General features: G+C 38.7%; 1 pseudogene; it reads left to right on the top strand.

Annotated features, from left to right (window-relative positions):
• The first annotated feature begins 7,889 nt into the window (after nucleotides 1-7,889).
• Nucleotides 7,890-20,850, top strand: part of LOC127660309 (golgin subfamily A member 7B-like) — a 52,019-nt pseudogene continuing 39,058 nt past the window's right edge.

The raw sequence follows: 20,850 nt of genomic DNA, 5'->3' as shown, positions 1-20,850 counted from the left end.
GAGGCAGGCAAATAGTGCCTTCAATACTTCAGGCACAGCACTACCACCACAGATATGGCCACATTAAACCGGATTGCAGGTAGTTAGTGAATAAGATGGATTTACACTAAAATACAGCCCAAAATTGTGGTGCAACTGTTTAGTGAATTTGCTTTTTTTCTTGTGATCAGCTGCTAGCTTCTGCTCTGTTTGCATTTGCTTATGTGGTGTTACCCATGTGAAGAAATGACTCCACGAGGTGTAAAGGAACCTAGCTGGCCATCTTTGTAAATCTTCTTTAGATTCTTCTCATATGACTCATACTTTCCCTAAGACTGTGCTGAACACACACAAGTGGAAACCATGTGTATTATTTACTCTATCAGGAACCCATGTACCATATATACACACACTGATACTGTTTGCATTTACTGTTCACACGTTTCTCTGGCTGCTCTTCCTGTGTGCAGATGAAATAACTTACAGTGCAATGACTTTCTTGTAGGTAAACATTTCAAAGTGAATTTCAATAAGTAATTTTTAGGGTGCAATGTTCATCTTAAGCAACACATTTAAACTCATTTGTTTGTGATATGCATAAATTAATTTTAGCAACGATCCTGCCTTAAGCAAACATCACTATCTAAAGACTTTTTAAAAATGTATTTGTAATATACTTGGGATGTATAAATCTACAATAAATGATAAATAATATCTCTAAACATATTTTGTTGATTTACTGTCCTATACTGATCCTATCAGAAAACTCTCTACCAGCTAACTGTTGCTAAGGTTACCTGTGTCTATTTACCATGTAAAGCCACAATTTTTCTTCCTGAAACATTAGGTGTGCCGAAAATTGCATACTTCTGCACTATTCTTTGCCATTTTGTACAGTAGTTTAAGTATTTAGTGTGAGTAGTATGTTCATGCTGACAATAAAATGAAAAGAAGTGTACTACGTGTTCCTAGATTATATAATTCTTCAACCAAAATAACAAAGGGTGAGTTCGGAATGCCATGGGCTACTACCCGTACTACTCCTACTATTTCTGCCGTGTCTGTCTATGGCAGCAATAGTGAGAGTATTTAAGTAGTATGCCATTCCGAACTCAGCCGAATGTACTCAGAGTGGTCATTTGTGCCAACCAACCCCCATATTAGGGCTGAGCTTATGTCTGATCTTGCTTAGGGCACCATGTGAGTTAGGGCCAGTCACTGATAATGATTGCTTTTAGACTGACACAAATTCTGATAACAAAGTGAGCATTCATTTCTGCTAATCGCATTGGTGTTTTCTACATAACTGATCACAGACAGACCCTTCTGTGCAATTATTTGAAAGAGTTTTTATTCCACACCAATCCATTATTGAGTTATCAACTATTTCAGATAAATAGGCCAAGGCACTGATGTTTCTTATGGAAACGTTCATGTGCATACTCATTTGATGGACAGAACGTTTGCTCCAGTTCCAAAGCAGAGCTGATTACTGAAAATGAATTCACAAACTTCAATTGTTTCCCAAGACAAGCCCAATAACAAAAGCTAGTTTGAAATAATCCAGAAGTGTGCAACACGATCAGCCTAGCTAAACATTAATATATTAACTTTAATGTATAATTACGGATTGTCCATTCATAAAGCATTAGATCAGTCACAGCTGCTGTGGAATCATGTTTGCAGAGAGCTCAGAACCCACTGTAGAATCCAGACCAGGGTTCGGTGTCGTTTTCATTCAACACCAGCAGGAAACTGGACCCAAACCAAACCAGACTGTTCTAATGGCTGTTCTGAGCTCCATTCTGACAGCTAATATTCTGAAGACACAAGACCTTATTGATGAAAATGTGAATGTTCTTTTATTTTCCCCTTTTCTTTGCTGAGCTGGCCATGTGGGCCACTGTCAGGAGGATGGATTTTGTCTTCAGGATGTGTGGCCTGGTGTTTTGGTGTGCTTCAACGATCCTTTTCCTTTTCAAAATGCAGCACATTCCAAGAGCAGCAACTGCAGTGGATGATGTATGGACTTCTGGAGCTGAATACTCTGAGCAACGTTTAAAGCAAATGCACAGGCACACTTTATGACCTGTAAAAATGCAAAATCAAATACTTTCAGTGGACATTATCCAGAAAATCATGCTTTTAAGCTAGTTCTGTATTGGACTCTAAATATGTGAAATAAAGTACTTTGTCGACAGACCGTTAAAGAAATAGTTCACCCAAAAAGTACAATTCTGTCATCATTTATTCACCCTCATGTCATTCCAAAGCATTATGACTTTCTTTCTTCTTTAGAACAAAACAATATCCTGGCCATTCTTTTCCATATAATGACAGTGTATGAGAAATGGGGATGCAAACATTTTAAAAGTGGTACTTTTATGGTGCTTTATTTTTTATTTTTTTGAATTTTGAATTCTTATTCACTTTCAATACATGAAAAAGAGTGGCCAGGATATTCTTAAAAAAAAAAGAAACTTGTATGGTCTGCAGAGGAAAGAAAGGCATATGTAAATATGAGGAAATAATGACAGGATTTTTCATTTTAGGACAAACTACCCCTTTAAATCTAAAGGATAAAATTGTGTGTCACGGTTGGGATTCAGACTTGATCTAGTTTCTACACTGAGGTCACAAAAACATAGCTATCCCTATACAGCTTGATCTGAGATCTTTCTTATCTGATGAAATTTAAAAAAATATTCCCTGCATGGATCAGCTCTGGGATCTGTAGCTGTAATGTAATCTCACATTGTGGAGTGAAGGCTTCAGTCAATGTCTTGGATCTCAGCCGAACCCCGACTGAGTCCTAATTTAGAGCTCCATCACCATCTTCATAAAAAGTTACTGTGTCATTTCAAGCAATGCAATACAACCCAAACATACTTCCCCCATCAGAGCTGAAACTGTGGCCAACATTGTAATCATCTACCAGTTTGTGTTTGGAAAGCATGCTTATCTTATCAAAGATCTCATGCAAACTTGTGGGAATGGACACATAAAATGTTCTCCTTAAATTGAGTACCCACTATCATGAAGGCCACACGATATCCTGAGATAAAGAATTAACTCAGAGACAGCAAAGATAATCAAATATCCTGTTTGAAAACCTCTGAAGAAGAATATTCTGCATGTATCTCTTTTCTTTTGTGAAAACTGTGAATGGGTCAAAAACGTGCCACTGATTATTTTGTCCAGATCTATTAAGTTATTCAAAAACACATAAAAAATGCAATTCATACAAAACAATTACTTGAATACAACCCTACTATGATGAACATGTTTTAAATCTAAAAAGTTTAAAGTAATTTTGATATTTTTAAAGTCCAACATTTCAAAGTGGTGTAAAGACTGTCTGGAAAGAGTAAAATAAATTAATAAATAAAACTCTCATTTAAAGCTGAAATTCTTGAAAGAAGAAATGTTGGTATAAATAATTTGTAACAATCTGTTTTTATAATTTCCTATAAAAGCAAGCAGTGAATTTTGTTTTAAATAGCATTATTATTTGAAAAACTTTTGTTCACTAAATCAAGGTGGAGGCAGGTATGCATGTTGTTCCCCGTCTGTTGCTCACTTCGATGTTGTGTCGAAGAAGCGACACTAGGGATCTCTCTTGAGCGCCGAATATACCTCTGATCTATGAAAAAAGGCCAATGAGAAGTTGACAGACAGAATTTGCATGTCCTGCCCACGGACATAAGGGGTATAAAGGCGGGGAAATGCATCTGTTTCTTTCAGAAATTTTCTTCTGAGCCGATGGTCATGTATGCAGCGAGCTGCGATTCACACACCTGTTCCTCTACCTCTGAGCGATACTGCTGTTGGATCTACGGCACATTTGAGTGGCTTTCTCCCTGGGTGCTTCGACAGCGCAAAACTGAAAGAGTGTTTTGATAAAAGAGTATTTTCCTCTAAAAGTGCAATACACAGCGGAACATTGAACGTCCTTTTCAGGACGCGTCTTTATAAAGATGCCTTTCCACCCCTGTGTAGTTCCTGGATGAGGTAGCTCTCCACTTCAGATGGCCACAGGCGCTGTCTCGTGTGTCTGGACTGCGATCACACCGAGGCATCGTTTGTGGATGGTTCATGTTTTCACTGCGAGAGCATGTGCTGACTGATCTGATCAAGATGTGTTTGCCCTGAACCAGTGGGAGAAACCTCCGCAAGGCAAAGAAAACAGTCAACAACACTAGGCAGTTGATGTGCCAGCGCAGCGGGGCCCCTTTCCAACGGCCCGTGGCTGCGTGCTCATAGCACACAGCGCCCCAACCCAATTTGGAGGCGTCATTCTTGACCAGGACACGTCGGGACACCTGCTGCAAGGGGACTTCTGCCCGCAGAAAGCAGAGGTCTGTCCAGGGTTTGAATGTTTGGCGTCAGGCGGGGGTGACCATCGCACGGTGCGTGCCGTGGTGCCATGTTCATGTCTGGAGCCAGTGCTTAAGCGGTCTCATATGCATCAACCCAAGCGGCGCGACCACCGCGGAGGATGCCATATGCCCCAGGAGCCTCTGTAAAAGTTTTAAAGGGGCCGCGGTGCCTGGCCTGAAGGTGGCGAGGCATTCCAGCACTGACTCGTTGGTGAGGTGCGCTGACATTGAGACTGAGTCTAACTCCATGCCGAGAAAAGAGATGCTCTGAACTGGGGCGAGCTTTCTCTTTTCCCAGTTGACCTGAAGCCCTAAGCGGCTGAGGTGCCTGAGCAAATGGTCCCTGTGGGCGCATAGTAACTCTCGGGAGTGGGCCAGGATGAGCCAGTCGTCGAGGTAGTTGAGCATGCGGATGCCGGCTTCTCGGAGCGGGACAAGGGCTGCCTCTGAGACCTTCGTAAAGATGCGAGGGGACAGGGACATGCTGAAGGGGAGGACCTTGTACTGATACGCCTGGCCGTCGAACGCGAACCGTAGAACGGGTTGATGTCGAGGCAATATTGAGACGTGAAAGTACGCATCCTTCAGGTCTACCGCTGCGAACCAATCTAGATGCCGGACGCAAGTTATATTTATATATATATGTATGAATATGTACAATATATAATTTTTTACCCTGACTTTTTATTTTTTTTTTATTTTACTTGACGGTTACACCACTTTACATTTTTTATATATTTTTTTATATATATAATGCTATCAATGTATTTTTTTTTTTTTTTTTTTTTTTTTTATATTTCACCTTTTTATCATATTGGACAAGCTTATTTGTCAATGATCACTATATATTTTCCATCATGTCTCCTCTGCTAATATGTTTTTCTGGGATGCATCAACCTTCAAGACGATCCAATTTAAACCACAATTCACATTGAGAATAGGCATGTATTCATACACATAATTCACAATACATTTACATTTCACATTTATGCATTTGGCAGACGCTTTTATACAAAGCAACTTACAGTGCACTTATTACAGGGACAATTCCCCTGGAGCAACCTGGAGTTAAGTGCCTTGCTCAATGACACAATTGTGGTGGCTGTGGGGATCAAACAGACAACCTTCTGCTTAACAGTTTAGTGCTTTAGCTCACTACACCACCATGATACGATACGCAAACTTATTCAAGGATTCAACATAAATGTCTTATAAATCATAAATGACACAACAGTGTCTGACATTAGCAACAAAAAGTAGAGCTCTATAATAAAGTAAATTAAACAATAGAACAGCATTTATTCTGTTTGATTGTAATGAGAAAAATATGAACTCACAACTTTCATGTTCGGGAATCCCCGTTTTTGATTCAGGAAATTCATTCTCTCTTAGAAATAGGGGCAATAGAGGAGTTTCCCCCTTCCTTAGAGTACAGCTTTTACAGCCATTTTTTTCAGGTCCTGAACAAAGACGATGTCTTGCATCCCATTCTGGATTGGAGAAGTTTAAATTCCAAACTAATGAAATGTCAAGTCGGAATGATGACAGAAGAAAATAATGTCACAAATGCAGCTGGGGAACTGTTCTGTTACATTAGATTGTGACAAAGCACAGGTGCTTTCTCAGATTCGCATTTGGGGACAAAGCGTATCAATTTAGCTTCCTTCCGTTTGGACTTGCGCTGGCACCATGCATTTAACAAAATGCATGGATGTGGCTTTAATGCCCTCAGTTTTTAATTATCTTGACGATTGGTTGGTGCTAGCCCACTCTGAGACTTTGGCTGCCCAACATTGTGATGTCATTCTCAGCCATTTGAGCAATCTGGGGCTGTGGGTAAACCTAGACAAGAGTGTCCTGTCACCAAGGCAACAGACTCTGTTTCTAGGGGTGGAGCTTGATTTACGGGCAACGCAGGCGCGTCTGTCTCCAGTTCGCATTCTTTCATTCAACTGGTGTCTAGCGATGTTCAGAGTGGGACACGTTCTCTTTATGAGAACATTTGGACATTATATCCTCAGATTATGGACCAAATCTAGAGAAGGTTCGGCAGAGCAGAAGTGTATCTGTTCGCTTCGAGCGAGACGTCACACTGTCCCCTCTGGTTTTCCCTCTCGCCCCCGGCACCGCTGGTCATCGTTTTGGCCATCACAAGTATGGTTTCCGACTCTGGTCTCTCTCCAGCCAAGAGTGCCTAGGGAGATTCTAATCAGAACAGACATGTTGTCTCAGGCTCGGGGCAGCATTTGACACCCCCTGCCAGACTTGTGGAAGTTATGGGTATGGCCCCCCAATGGAGCGCACTTTTGAATAATGGGTTATCCCCCGCTGTGGTTGACACCATTCTGAATGCTGTCAGTGGCGTATTTTTTGCTTGTTGGTGTACAGCGCAAGGTGAACATCCAGTTCACTGCCCTGTTAGCGCAGTGCCGGATTTTTTGCAAGAGCGAAAATTCTTAAAGTCTATGTTGCCACTATAGTGGCTGAGCATGTTCTTATCAATGGAGTCTCTGTCAGATGACATTCTCTTATCTCTCGTTTTATGCATGGGGTATGCAGGCGTAGACCTTTTCGTCCAATACGCGTTCCTTTATGAGATTTATCTGTCATTTTAGAGGCACTCTTGGTTGCTCCATTTGAGCCCTTGGCAACAGTCGCTGGTAAGTTTCTGACTCTAAAAAACGGCTCTGCTGGTGGCATTGGCGTCGTTTAAATGGGTTGGCATGATCTGTCGATTAATCTCTTATTGGCTTTAAGACCTCACAAGGTCTGTTCTACATAATTTAGCTCACAGACTATTCTTTTTCAAGATTTCAGTCCTCCCCTATTTGAGTCGGAGGAGCATAAAAGATTGCATATGCTTTGCCCAGTTTGTGTGCTACAAGTTTATGTTGACCATACTTGCCAGTTGCTTAAGTCATAGCAGTTGTTTGTGTGCTTTGATACAGGGGTGTTTTGGTGTCCAAGCAAAGACTGTCTCATTGACTAGTTTTCAAGTGCTTACGAAGCACGCAGTTTACCTTCGCCTTCAGGTATTCAAGATCATTCCACGAAGAGCATGGCATCCTCATGGGCTTTGGCTAGAGGTGCATCCTTGAAGGATATTTATATGGCAGCAGGATGGTCCTCTTTGCATACATTTGTTAGATTTTATAATCTGGACATGGGTTTGACTCCTGCCTCCCAGGTTCTCTCTGAACTCATTTCATTCATTCACTTTATTAAAATGCTTTAGCTAGCTTGTGCGCTGCTAAATAGAAGAAACTGAGTCTAACTCCATCCCGAGAAAAGAGATGCTCTGAACCGGGGATAGCTTGCTCTTTCTCCAGTTGACCCGAAGCCCCAACCAACTGAGGTGCCATGTCCTCGATGGTGTAGCAGAATAGGCCAACCTGGGAGATGGGGGCATCAAAGAATCCACCCTTGTCAGCCTCCCTCATATTGGCAAAGTTGATCCAAAGGTGGTGCTCCTGGACAACCAAGGTGGAAATCGCCTGCCCGAGAGTCTGCGCCTTGACCTTCATCGCCCAGATGGCGAGATCAGTTGCTGAACATAACTCCTGCATCAATCACGGGTCAGAACTACCCTTGTGCAGTTATCTCAGAGCCTTGGCTTGGTACGCCTGCAGGAGAGCCATGACATGCAGGGCGGAGGCGGTCTGTCCAGCTGTACCATAGGCCTTGGTTGCCACTGACGACGTGAGTCTGCAGGCCCTGGACGGGAGTCTCAGGGCACAAGTGCACCGCAACCGCCTTATCCACCTAGGGAATCGCAGAGTACCACTGGCATGGCTTTCCCTCTGAGGAAGGAAAGCCGTGACCACAACTTGGTGTGGCCATGGTCATGTTGTCACAGTGAGGACATGACCCATCCACGAATTCCGTTTCCGCGTAGCTGGTGCCCAAGCATATGAGACAGTGATCGTGGCCGTCGGAAGCAGAGAGGTAAAGACGGCAACCAGGAAATACACATAAACGGAAAAGCATCTTTAAATAGACACTACATCAGTGCCACTCTTTTAGTTGGAAATATACTCTTTTATTAGGAAGAGTATACTTTTTTATCTGCTGAAGCACCCTGGGGTGTTCTCTGCACTCCACCGGTGAACGAGGGGGAGAAACAGCTGTAATGGGCTGTAAATCCAACAGCTTGTAGAAGAGGGGATTGGATCGGAGGAGGAATTCATTTCGCTGAACACAACCACTTGGCTCCGAAGAAAAAATCTGAATGAGTGATTGAGAGCCAGCTCCTTTTATACCTGTATTGTCTGGGTTAGTGGCATGCAAATTCCATCTTTACATCTGGAAACAAATCTGTACTGTATGTTATGAAAACTATTACTGGAAACCACAACAATATGAGAAACCAATAGTCCTTGTGCTCGTTTAAATACAATGTCTGAAAGTTATCAGATCTCACATGCTAAAAAGACCAAAGGGAGTAGTTTATTCTTAAGACTTTCCTGTGTGTTTCTGGAGAGTAACAAAAGACTAATCACTTTTTCCTTTAGTTTGTGAAAGTTTATTAAATCTTATTGTGCTTCCTTCTGTCAGTCTTCTCCTAAAACGTCCCAAGGGTTATTATGTAAGCTTTCTGTTTAAAAACAAGACTCATTAATAGGGAAACTGAACTTCTATAAGCATGAGAATCAATGTACATTCAATGTCCAGGCTCTTGCATGGGCCACTGGGACTCCGCGGTAATGCAATCAACAAGCCATGTGATAAGATGGGCGGATTGACTGTTTCAGACACAGAGGCAACTGAGATTCTTACTCCACCACCCGGATTGAGGCAAGTCACTTCGCCACCACGAGGACTTAGAGAATGGGAATTGGGAATCATTTTACAGCTCAAAACAGACCCTGCAGCACTCAATTTACACATCCGGTTGTTAATTGTTCAAAATTGGTGGGATTTGTCATACAAAATGTCATACAAAAGCTGTCAAACACAATGAAACGTAATGATGTTTTGTTTCCATGGCATTTAATCCATTTTGCTATTCAGACACATGGTTATGCATTCCAACCTATATAACAAAGCATGATTGTTTAAAAAATTAAGACAGTTAAAATTATGAATCAATTTAGATATTTTGATTTTGATGTCACTGTGGCACACACTCTACACAGAAGCTTCTCTCTCCAGTCCTGTGTAACTGGCCTGGGGTTTATCTTCTGTAAATCACAAACTCAGTTAGCACTGCTGAGATCATTAACTCTGAGACAAGAAAAAACTTCCACCTCTGAAACTTGCAGAGATGCTCAGGTAGTCCTGCAGCTATGGAATCTAGGCAGTGGCTTTTGAAAACAAAACAGGCTGATAACCTTTTTTCATGTTTTATTGTACTTTCTCATCCAAAATACTGGGCAATTTCCTGCAGCAGGCTAATTTTCTGTGCTGCAGCAGATGTTTTACAGATACAAAAACTGGCAAACTCTTGGATCTTAACTCATATTACAATATAGGGAGCAGTGTTTGACATCAGTGAATGATGACACTCTTGAGTGAGGTTTTCATTTCCTTATTGACAGACTCCAGATGGAAAGATAAAGCCAAAAAGGAGCATTTAGCCAGAGAATATGAATGAGTTGACAACCAGTGTTGGGGAAGTTACAAAGAAAGTAGTCTTCTACAGATTACTAATATTTAATTAATCAGATTACGTGACTCATTACTTAATGGGGGAAAAAAAGTTTTCTAAAACTATTGCAAATACTTTCAAACTTGAGGCACAAAAAGACCAAAATGATTATACATAACTTCTCCTACAGCTTTAAAGCAGTCCATCAGACTTGGCACAGACCATCATTCTGTTCTGACTTAATGTACTATGTCTTCTCTAACAGATTTTCCCGTAGTGGGCGATCAAAAATCCTCATAGACTTACATTTACAGAATGTTCAAACAGGCCAAGTCTATTCAAACACCAACAGTCAAAAATGTAATTGCCAAAATTCAAAATCAAATCAATCAATCAATCAATCAATCAATCAATCAATCAATCAATCAATCAATCAATCAATCAATCAATCAATCAATCAATCAGTCAGTCAGTCAGTCAGTCAGTCAGTCAGTCAGTCAGTCAGTCAGTCTGTCTGTCTGTCTGTCTGTCTGTCTGTCTATCTATCTAATGTCTGTCTTTCTGTCTGTCCATTTATCCATCCATCTATTTCTAACTTGTTGCACCAACACTCATGACAACATTATAATTCTGGAAGTCTGTGCACAATTGAAGTATCATGATTAGTTTCCTGGTGTTATTTCCCTGCACTCACATTGCTGTGATTATCGACAATTTCACCATAATGAGGCACCACAGATTTTGGCCCGTTGTGTGCAGATAAGGGCCCAAGCAGGGTGGGCCCTTATCTGGACGTTGGCAGATCCTTCATAAGACGGAGAGAGGGAGAAGGGAAAGGTAATGTCTGAAAAGTTAATCCAGAGCAGGGGGGAGTTATTATTATTTTGGCTGTTCCTGCACCATTCCTTCCTTCCCCCATCATTCATTTGATGTTGGAGCTCTTTTCGATTTTATAAGGAATAGATCACCGAAAAATGAAAATTCTGTTCACATTTATTTTTTCTTTATTTTGTTCTTTAGCCTAATCTTTTTTTAAACCCAAAAGACAAAATCTTGAAGAACGTACAAGTCATTTTTTTTCAATGCAATAACAATACTGAAGCTTTTACGCTTAAAAAAGGATGCAAAAGTACAGCATCATAGAAGCAGCTTTGTGTGAGGAACAGACTGAAATTTAAGTCATTATTCAGTGAAATAGATTTATGTGAACTGGATCAATGATTATCTGAAAAGATTCAAAAGACTTGAAAGAACAATTCTTTCATTACATTTACATGTATTCATTTAAAAGGTGCTTTAATCCAAAGCGACTTACAAAATGAGGAAGGATATAACATAACGATTCATTTAAGGAGACGGTAACACGAAAAGGGCTGCAACACAAATTTTCAATTGTATCAGAAGAGTACTAGCCAATACAGAGATTCTTTCATGACTGGACAATATAACTTCTCTAATGTGCTCTAATAAACTGTCATGTGCACATGAGAGCAATGGCAGATGTCAAGATGTTCAGTGAATAACAATTTAAAATACTATTTGTGTTCCATCGAAGAACGTCTTTGGAACAACATGAGTAAAACATACAGAATGTCAATTTTTGGGTGAACAGAAACTCCTTGTGCAGACAGACAAGCTAAAGGGGAGTGTGCAGGATGGCTTCAGCTCTGATTGGGGGGGACTGGCTTAAGAACTGTGAGGAGATTTGGCCCTGTGTAACTCTCAAAAAGATTCCATGTTTAAAATCCATGCTATAAGGTTCAACTCTGGGTTAATTGACCATGACTTACACCTTTTGTAAGCAATGGAAATGACATCTGAACCGAGAGAGCAAAGAACAAAGTTCTCTTGGTACCTCATTACTGAAGATTTCAACCCACAATTGTCTAATCTGGGTTGGAGTGCAAACAGTGTCATTTATTTTTTATGTGAGTGCACCAATGCTGTAGTCCAAAATGTTCCATTCTGTTTCAGTGAAAGTGTCATACACTGAATGGATCTCATCTCTATTTAGCTGCATCACTCTGTGGCAAATGTAATTTTGATATTTCAGAATCCAAACAAAGCTTTTGTGATGCCTAAACGGTTCTAAACGGTGCTTTTATTTGTATAGTTTTCTTTGAGGGACTTGCCAACAACCCCTCAAGGAGAGCTGAAAATACTCAAATAACTGTGTATTGAGGATCGGGAGGACCAAAAGTAATAGTTTAAGATACAAGACCCAATTTTTAGATTGGATATCAAGGACCCAACATTGTAGTCAGCACAAACCATGTTTATCCTTATTGCAAGCAAACCCCTATTTAATGTTGCCAATCATTTCCTTTAATGTTTAATTGAAAACCTGATACCTTTTGTATCTTTAATCTGTTGTTTTTATTTGTTCTATTTCTTGTAATTAGTCTCTTTGTTTGTTACTACTGACTGTTTATTTGTCTTGAATAATTGCTTGAGAATCCGAATTTTTTATACACAAGTTAGTTGGTATTTTGTTGTAGTATCGAAAAATTGGTATTGAAAAAATGATATCTGAAATATACCAAAAGTAATCTAAATTCATATTGAATTGAATGAAATAGAGAGCTTGTGCTTCAGAATCTGATCGAATTGGAAAATCCGTATACCCCAGCCCTACTATGCATATGGTTAGTTGAGCTATATTATATGCATTTTAGCAAAATGCTAATAATTCTGCTTTCCGCAACCCTATCAGAACAAACTTGCAACCTGTTTTTAGGCTGTGTCTCACCAGTTGAGATCACTTATCTGAATATTATCTGATTTCAGTGAATGAGCAGTGTTCACATAACAACCAAAAACATAATCTGAGGCTGTGAAATGCTTGATATCAATATCTCAATCTCACAAAATGTCAATATAGATAAAATATCGCTCTATGAAGTGCTTCATCATATTATTTGTGTTTGATGATCTACAAACTAATAAATATGGTTCCTTCCATCTGTGCATGCAGTGCCTTTGGATTCCTATTTACTCTATTTGGCAGATTTTTCAGTCCCCTTCTAGGGGAATATTAGTGTAGCACTTACTGTATATTTACTATACTTGTATACAGTACTTGAATAATGACTGTTTTTTTGTTTTTTTTTTGGGCGAACTCTCCCAGCCTGAATGAGATTAATAAGGCACTGTCTGTTAGTCGCTCCAGGGTAAGCAGCTCCATGTGGGCAGTTTGGACGTTTTCCAGGTGTGAACACAAGGGTTACAACCTCCATATTGCATGCATGAAGACATCTATTCATAGTCTGGCCTCTCTGGAGATTTACAGTGATAAAGATTTTAATAAACATATGTTTCGTTTGACCATTCTTAATGACTAAACTTATCTCAGTTGCCTGGCCTTGAGTTGCTTTTTCTCTCAGAAGCCTAATTGGGTTTCTGTCTAGCAGTTTAAAAAGGAGTTTTTGATTAATTAGGCCTATCGTTTTGTTTTTCCTTACAGTGAAACTGTATGATTAAAAGCAGACAAAATAATACTCTTCAGTGTTTTAGACATTTTTCATACAGAGATGAGATGTGACATTAAGAACAATTATTGACTAATTAGTTTTTAATTTTTTTTTAATGAAGCTTATGTTATTATATCAATGCCTTGTTACATTAAGAATGTTAGTCGCACCCTGCTGTTGTAAATGGCAAAATAAGAGTGAGTCAATGATAGCAGAATTTGTACATTAGCATTTTAGTGATGCTTACCTTTGCAAGCACAAATAATTATTTGATGTAGATCCAGCCAAATTTTAACACAGATTTTCTGATACTGGAGATAGTGAGCTGGTAGCTTTGCGTACAGTTGCTTCTTGGTCCACTTGAGGGCGTTGTTCTCACAGATGGATCTCCAGACCTTATGTGCCCATGTTATGGATTGATCTGCCCTATATTTAGTCACTCTCTGCATTCTGTCATGTTGTACCTATGTCACTTTTGGCATAAATACATTGAATGGATAAAGTGTGTCTGTGAAACACTGACTTGTCGAGCAGGAAATATCCCCTGCGCCAGAGTGCCCAAGCCCACAGCGTTCTGAGCGGGACGATGGAAACCCGCCACTGTTGTATCAGGATAAACACAGTCTGCAGGTTCTGCCTGGAGGGCATGTCCATCTGCCCTGCCATATGATGACATTGCTGCTACACAGCGTTGATATTCATATTTTGAGCAGGATTAATTTGCCACAAAACTGTGACTGCTTTGCTTTTCTACACTTTTTGGCCAATGAAGTTTCATAAAATTTCCAGTCGATCATGATTTCTGGATATGGATTTAAAAAAATGTTTTTATAGAAATTGCACTCACAAAGAGGATTTTTTACCCAATTAAATATTTTAAAGCTGAGCATAACTAGACAAATGTACACACACTTAGCACTTTATTAGGAACGCCATGGTCCTAATAAATTGCCCAATGTGATCTTCTGCTGCTGTAGCCCATTCGCCTCAAGGTTCGACGTGTTGTGCATACTGAGATACTATTCTGTTCACTGCAATTGTACAGAGTGATTACCTGAGTTACCGTAGCCTTTCTGTCAGCTCAAACCAGTCTGACCATTCTCAGTTGATCTCTCTCATCAACAAGGCCTCTCCATCTGTAGAAATGCTGCTCACTGGATATCTTTTGTTTTGGCCCTTATTCTGAGTAAATTCTAGAGACTGTTGTGTGTGAAAATCCCAGGAGATCAGCAGTTACAGAAATATTCAATCCAGCCCGTCTGGCACCAACAATCATGCCAGTTGAAATCATTGAGATCATATTTTTTCCCCATTCTGAAGGTTGATGTGAACATTAACTGAAGCTCCTGACCCATATCTGCATGATTTTTTGGATTGTACTGCTGCCACACCATTGGCTGATTAGATAATCACATGAATACGTAGGCGTACAGTGAATGTATGTTCACTGTAAAAATGTCCTTCACTTTTTCATTACTTTTTTAAGAGTTTGTGGTAACACTTTATTTTAAAGTTCCATTATAATAATATTAGTTAATGCATTAGGTATCATAAAATAACAATGAACAATATATATTTTACAGCATTTTTTAAAAATCTTTGTTAATGTTAGTTAATAAAAATACAATTGTTTTATTGTTAGTTTATGTAAGTTTTTATTGCATTTACTAATGTTAACACATACAACTTTTGATTTTAATAATGCATTAGTATACAATCGCAAGGGAAATATTTGTAGGTGCTGGACATATATGTGGATGTTCCTTGAATACACATGGACAGTGTATTAGAGTGCTAGCAAGTTTTTCAGATAAGCTTTTGAGATGCTTTTGATTCATTTTTGTATGTTCTGCTAAGGGTTTTCTTCCGTGGTGCAACATGTGAACTGCTCCTGGCACATTGAACTCATGATAAAATAATGATTTCTTAATTTAACAGGAACATGGTGTGCACTGGCTGTTGGAAGATCTTGGTTAGCCAATCTAGAGTTAATAATACAAATGGTTTGGTCAGATTCCTGTGATATATCTGCCAGTTCCCCAGTGGTGAGACCACTAGTGATTGAGACGTATGCTGTTAAATCACTCTAACAGGTATTCAGAATTCTCAAATAAACTTTAAAAATGGGCCTTTCTAGCTTCAAAAAGGTCATCATTAAAGTGTCATTAATGTTGTCCATATATGATTTGTGCAGCTTCTTCTGAAGCCATACAACCGTTTTGTGTGAGGAACACACCCAGTTTTATTCTTATTATTGGTTCTTCTGTTTAGAACATACTTACTCCTTTTTACCAAATCATGACAGTGCAGGCCAAATCTCTGACTTCCGAATATGGGTCATTGACGTAGAAATTAGGGTGTTCATGTGTTCACGTGTAAATGCATTCATCTGTTTGTGAATGTATGGAACAAGCCTTTTTTTGCAGCTTAGTTTCAAGAAATATAGTCTTTTTGGACTGGTTAAGAATTCTCAAAGTTATAGTATGTTTACATACTGTTGTACTGTTAACTCTCAATTAAGAGGAAAATTGACTTCCTCAAGATATTTTAAATTGTGCAATATTTCAAAATCTGTTTCATAAGCTTCCATTGTGGAAATGATTGCGGTCTGTGTATTTAAAAAGACACAGAATACTGAAGTCATTGTTTTGGATTAATCCGAAACAGACAAGAAGCAGCTCAAAATTGGCCAGAACAGCAAATGCACAATAATGTCTCAGCACAGCTGAACCACGGCTAAACTCATCAAAACATAATGACAAGTCTTGCATTCAGCCGCACATTTTTGTTGTCTTTCCAACTATTAGCATGATTATAATCACTAAACAGTGTGTGCTTGCATTGGCTGCGTGAATGTTTGTGACAATGCCAGGTTTTTTTTGTGTGTGTGCCACTATTATACTTATGGAATACAGAATGTTTTATTTCATTCTTTATGAATTGATTGTTTTTTGTTTTTAAACTGAGAGCCAGTATCAGTTATTATTCTATCTGAAACCATAGCAACAGCATATAAAGTACATGAACAAAGTTCCAATACCTTAGCCAAAAGATATATGAGCTGTGGTGTCTACCAGCACAAGCACTGTTTGGAGATGCTCTAAACCCTTTCTTTGGGTCTAATAGATTTGGAAACCTGTGTGTCTGTTCAGTTAGCCTTTGAGTTCCCATTTAAAGGGGCCCCAGGGGCCTGTGAAAGGCCCTTAGTTTTATGATGCCTCAGCTTTTGTCTCACACCATCTAGAGCTCCCTGTGTGTGTGTGTGTGGATTCTGTGGATTTGCTGAAAGATTTCACAGTTCATTCAGATGTAGTGATAATCACACAGCCATTGAATTATGTAGTGGACCTCACACAAGACACCATAGTAAGTGGTGAATTTTGTTCAAACATTACTTAACCTTGTGCGACCCCTTGTACACATGCGTGGATGTTGTGTTTTGGTTTCGCTATATGCAATGCATAATTTCATTTAATTTAAACCAGCTGATCTCAGTTCAGGAGACTCTTGGCTGTAAGTAAATGGTTAAACTTTCGACGGACAGAGTCATGTGACAAAACAACATGGTGCTGATTACAGCAGAATTTGTCTTTGGGAGAAACACCAACACAACCACATCTGGTAAGAAACATAATTAAATTTTTACATTGAAACCTGTTTGAGTCAAAAGCTTTGTTTCATTAGCTATGCAATTTTTCGCAAAACGCCACTCTGCTAAACACATTGTATATTAATGTGTATAATAGCACAAAGTTTTCATTAGAAATCCTATATTTACTGTGCATTTTCATATTGTGAAAAAAAAAAAAGCATTTAAAGGCTTTATATTGAGTTCGGGTGAAAATGTGGTGCATTTCAAACTGTTCTGGGACCAGTGCAGAGAGACAGCATACTTAAGGTTAAGTCATTCAATAAATAGGGAGCAAGGGAGATTGGCTGACATGGGACAATGGTAATTATTACTTAGATTCAGAATTTATAATGTATAATTTAAGGCCTTATAAGATTTTTTGCTAGAGATTGGATATCAGTTACACAGTATCTAAAGAACATTAGATAATCATACACGGATTGTATACACTAATGCCAAAGTCTCTGGAAAGAGGTTTGGATCATGATATTTACATTCCGCTTGATCCAGTAATAAGCCTTCCACTGGTTTTTCTGTGTTGCATAGGGGATTGAGCTGGATTACATTTCAACGGTCCACTTTTCCTTCTCAGTGTGGAACTAATTTGCATTATCTACATTTCACAGTTAGAATAGTGTCTTTAAGGCAGAGGTTTTCAAAGTCAAAGACAGTATATATATATATATATATATATATATATATATATATATATATATATATATATATAATTTATTGAGTTTAATATATTATATTAAAACATTATTATAACATATATATATATATATATATATATATATATATATATATATATATATATACACAACAGTTAGTTCCGGTCCTCGAATCTGATTGGACGTGAGACGTTCCACTCTGATTCTTCACTTTGTGTGTATCACTCCGCTTGTGTTCATGCTGTTTTAAACTGAAGTGTAAAAGCGGTGCAGATCTGTTAAGAACTATGGTTTGTCTTTTTTATTTGACATTACATATGTTAGCCAGCAGGTGGTGGCAAAAGATCATTTGTGTGTAATATGAGACAGTTAGGTAACATGAATTGAATTTGCATAAGCCATTTACAAACAACAGCTCTTCGTGATCGCTTACTACACTTACTACACTACACTACTAAAGCTAGGAAATAGCTTTATACGGCATTAAACTAACAACTTCAGCATTATGGCTCATCACAGCTGAGACTGATTAATTATACCATGGGAGCTGTTTAAAATGGCAGAGGACATTATGGTTTCTATAGTGATTGACTCTTGCACACCGGATACCACAAAATAGGGAGAAATACCTCCGCTTGAATGCAATTTTTACACTGAGAATGCTGACCTTCGGAAAGCTGACAGCATCTCTGGTTGGGTGTGGCAACAGGTGATCACACACACTCTGCTCTCTCTCTCTCTCTCTCTCTCTCTCTCTCTCTCACTCACACACACACACACACAAACACACACATCCTTGTTTATCCAATAACTTGTTCGAAACAGCACAAGCCATGATACTATTTCTGAAGTGGCATTTTTTAAATTACTAATGAAGGCTTGAGCGCATCATTTTGTTTGAACCAGCAACGGCAGATTCTGATTCGTTGCGTAAAAAAGTATTTTTGTTATAAAAGTTTAATTTAATAAAATTGTATCACTCTCCATGCCTCCCCTGACATGTTTTAGCGCCCCCTGGCGAGGCATGCCCCACACTTTGAAAACCCCTGCTTCAAGGTTTTACAAATGCATGGTTCACTTTGCAAACTATTTCCAAAATACTCTTGCCGATATTCTGAACGAATAGTGTCCAAATATAACGCTAAAGGATGAAATATCACCCATGCATTCATTTATACCTTAATATTTCATGTTGGGTGAACTATTGCGCTAATCAAACAACTACAAACATAAACAGTTCTGTAAACGAATATGGAGTGCGAGGATGTGTTGCAGTTGGTGTTCATTTTAAATATCCTAAATGGATATCCTAATAAAATGCATTTTTTAGATTGGTCAGCCAGGATGAAATTAAAATGTAGCTACTTGTCTTCCTTATAAGAGGTATAGAAGGGCCCTGCCATACATTGGGGCCCCTAGAATGCCTTCTCTTCTGTTCATGTAATTATTCTGACTTTGTAAAAACAGAAAATTCTTTGGTATTAAACAGTTAAAATAAATATAAAAAGGTAATACTGCAGACAATTTTGTAGTTGTTATTAGGTCGTCATAGGTCCTGGAATGTTTTTTAGTCAAAGTCCATCCCTGGTGACAGCAGGCTTTTCTGCCAGACTTGGCTTTCTGAATAATGAAATCCCATTTATCAAAGAAAGACAACTTTAATTTAACTTTAACTTTTACTCATTCTTTCTTTTATTTGATTGTGTGTTTTGAGACTGTATGTTGTTTTACTGTGTTCCAATGCAGTGCTGTCACTGTAATTAAGCATTAATCCCAGGAGTGTAGGAAAAACAAATATATACATATAAATCATCAAATGTCTATTAAATCTGTTAACAGCCTGAGTTACATGATATCACAGGTCTATCATTTCATCAAATACTTAAATGAAGCAATACCATAAGCCTTGCCAATTTTTGTCACGTCCATTACGTGTGGGGGAAAAAGAGACAAAGTTCATTTGACCCATGTGTTTTAAATCTCAGAGACTCTGATAAATGTTTATTTGCTTTTCTAAATATTCCAAGTTAATAATGTTTTATTTTTGCATTTTCAGAATTCTCATTTCCTGTGTTCTTGGAATGGAGCATGATTTTGATCGCATTCCAGACGTCTTCTCCTGTTGTTAAGTCAACAGTTAGGCGAAGAATATTTGTGGTGGCAAGGAGCCTGACCAGTCCTGCACACAAGAACACACACACACACACACACACACACACACACACACACACACACACACACACACACACACACACACACACACACACATGTTGTGTTTCCATGTTTTATGGGGACTTTCCATAGACATAATGGTTTTTATACTGTACAAACTTTATATTCTATCCTCTAAATCTAACCCTACCCCTAAACCTAACCCTCACAGAAAACTTTCTGCATTTTTACATTTTCAAAAAACATAATTTAGTATGATTTATAAGCTGTTTTCCTCATGGGGACCGACAAAATGTCCCCACAAGGTCAAAAATTTCGGGTTTTACTATCCTTATGGGGATATTTGGTCCCCACAAAGTGATAAATACACGCTCACACATACACACACACACACACACACACACACACACACACACACACACACACACACACACACACACACACACACACATTTTTTCACAAACCCAATAAATTTACATTAAAAACCTGCCCCATACATTGAAAAATACTAATTCAGATTATCAAAGAAGAAAAAGAAAGAAAAAAAAAACATGGCTAGTTGTATGTTTTGTGGTAATTGGAATATTTTGAATTCCAAAACTTTCAAAGACCAAACAGGCAATGTACTGGACAGCATCATTTGATTGACCACACATAATCCTGCTGTCTACTGTGTTTCTCCCTCTCTGGGAAATGCCAATACTGTCTATTGTTACCAAATGACTGAGGCACAAGGTTTACTTAATATGAAAATGAAACTGAATTACAATAATTACGCAAACAATGAGTTATTACTATTATTTTGTAAATAGCTGCTGAAATATAAGTCAACACACAGACTGTTTGGAAAGAACTGTAGCATTCATACTCATGCAGTATTAGCCATTTTAAAGGCACTGAACTACACTGTGAACCAGATAATTACAACCATAGTCCATTTAAATGCATAAAAGTATTGCTC

Source organism: Xyrauchen texanus, chromosome 20, assembly GCF_025860055.1.
Source record: "Xyrauchen texanus isolate HMW12.3.18 chromosome 20, RBS_HiC_50CHRs, whole genome shotgun sequence".
Lineage (NCBI taxonomy): Eukaryota > Metazoa > Chordata > Actinopteri > Cypriniformes > Catostomidae > Xyrauchen > Xyrauchen texanus.
The sequence above is the reverse complement of the archived record's forward strand: the minus strand, read 5'-3'. Positions and strand labels throughout refer to the sequence as shown.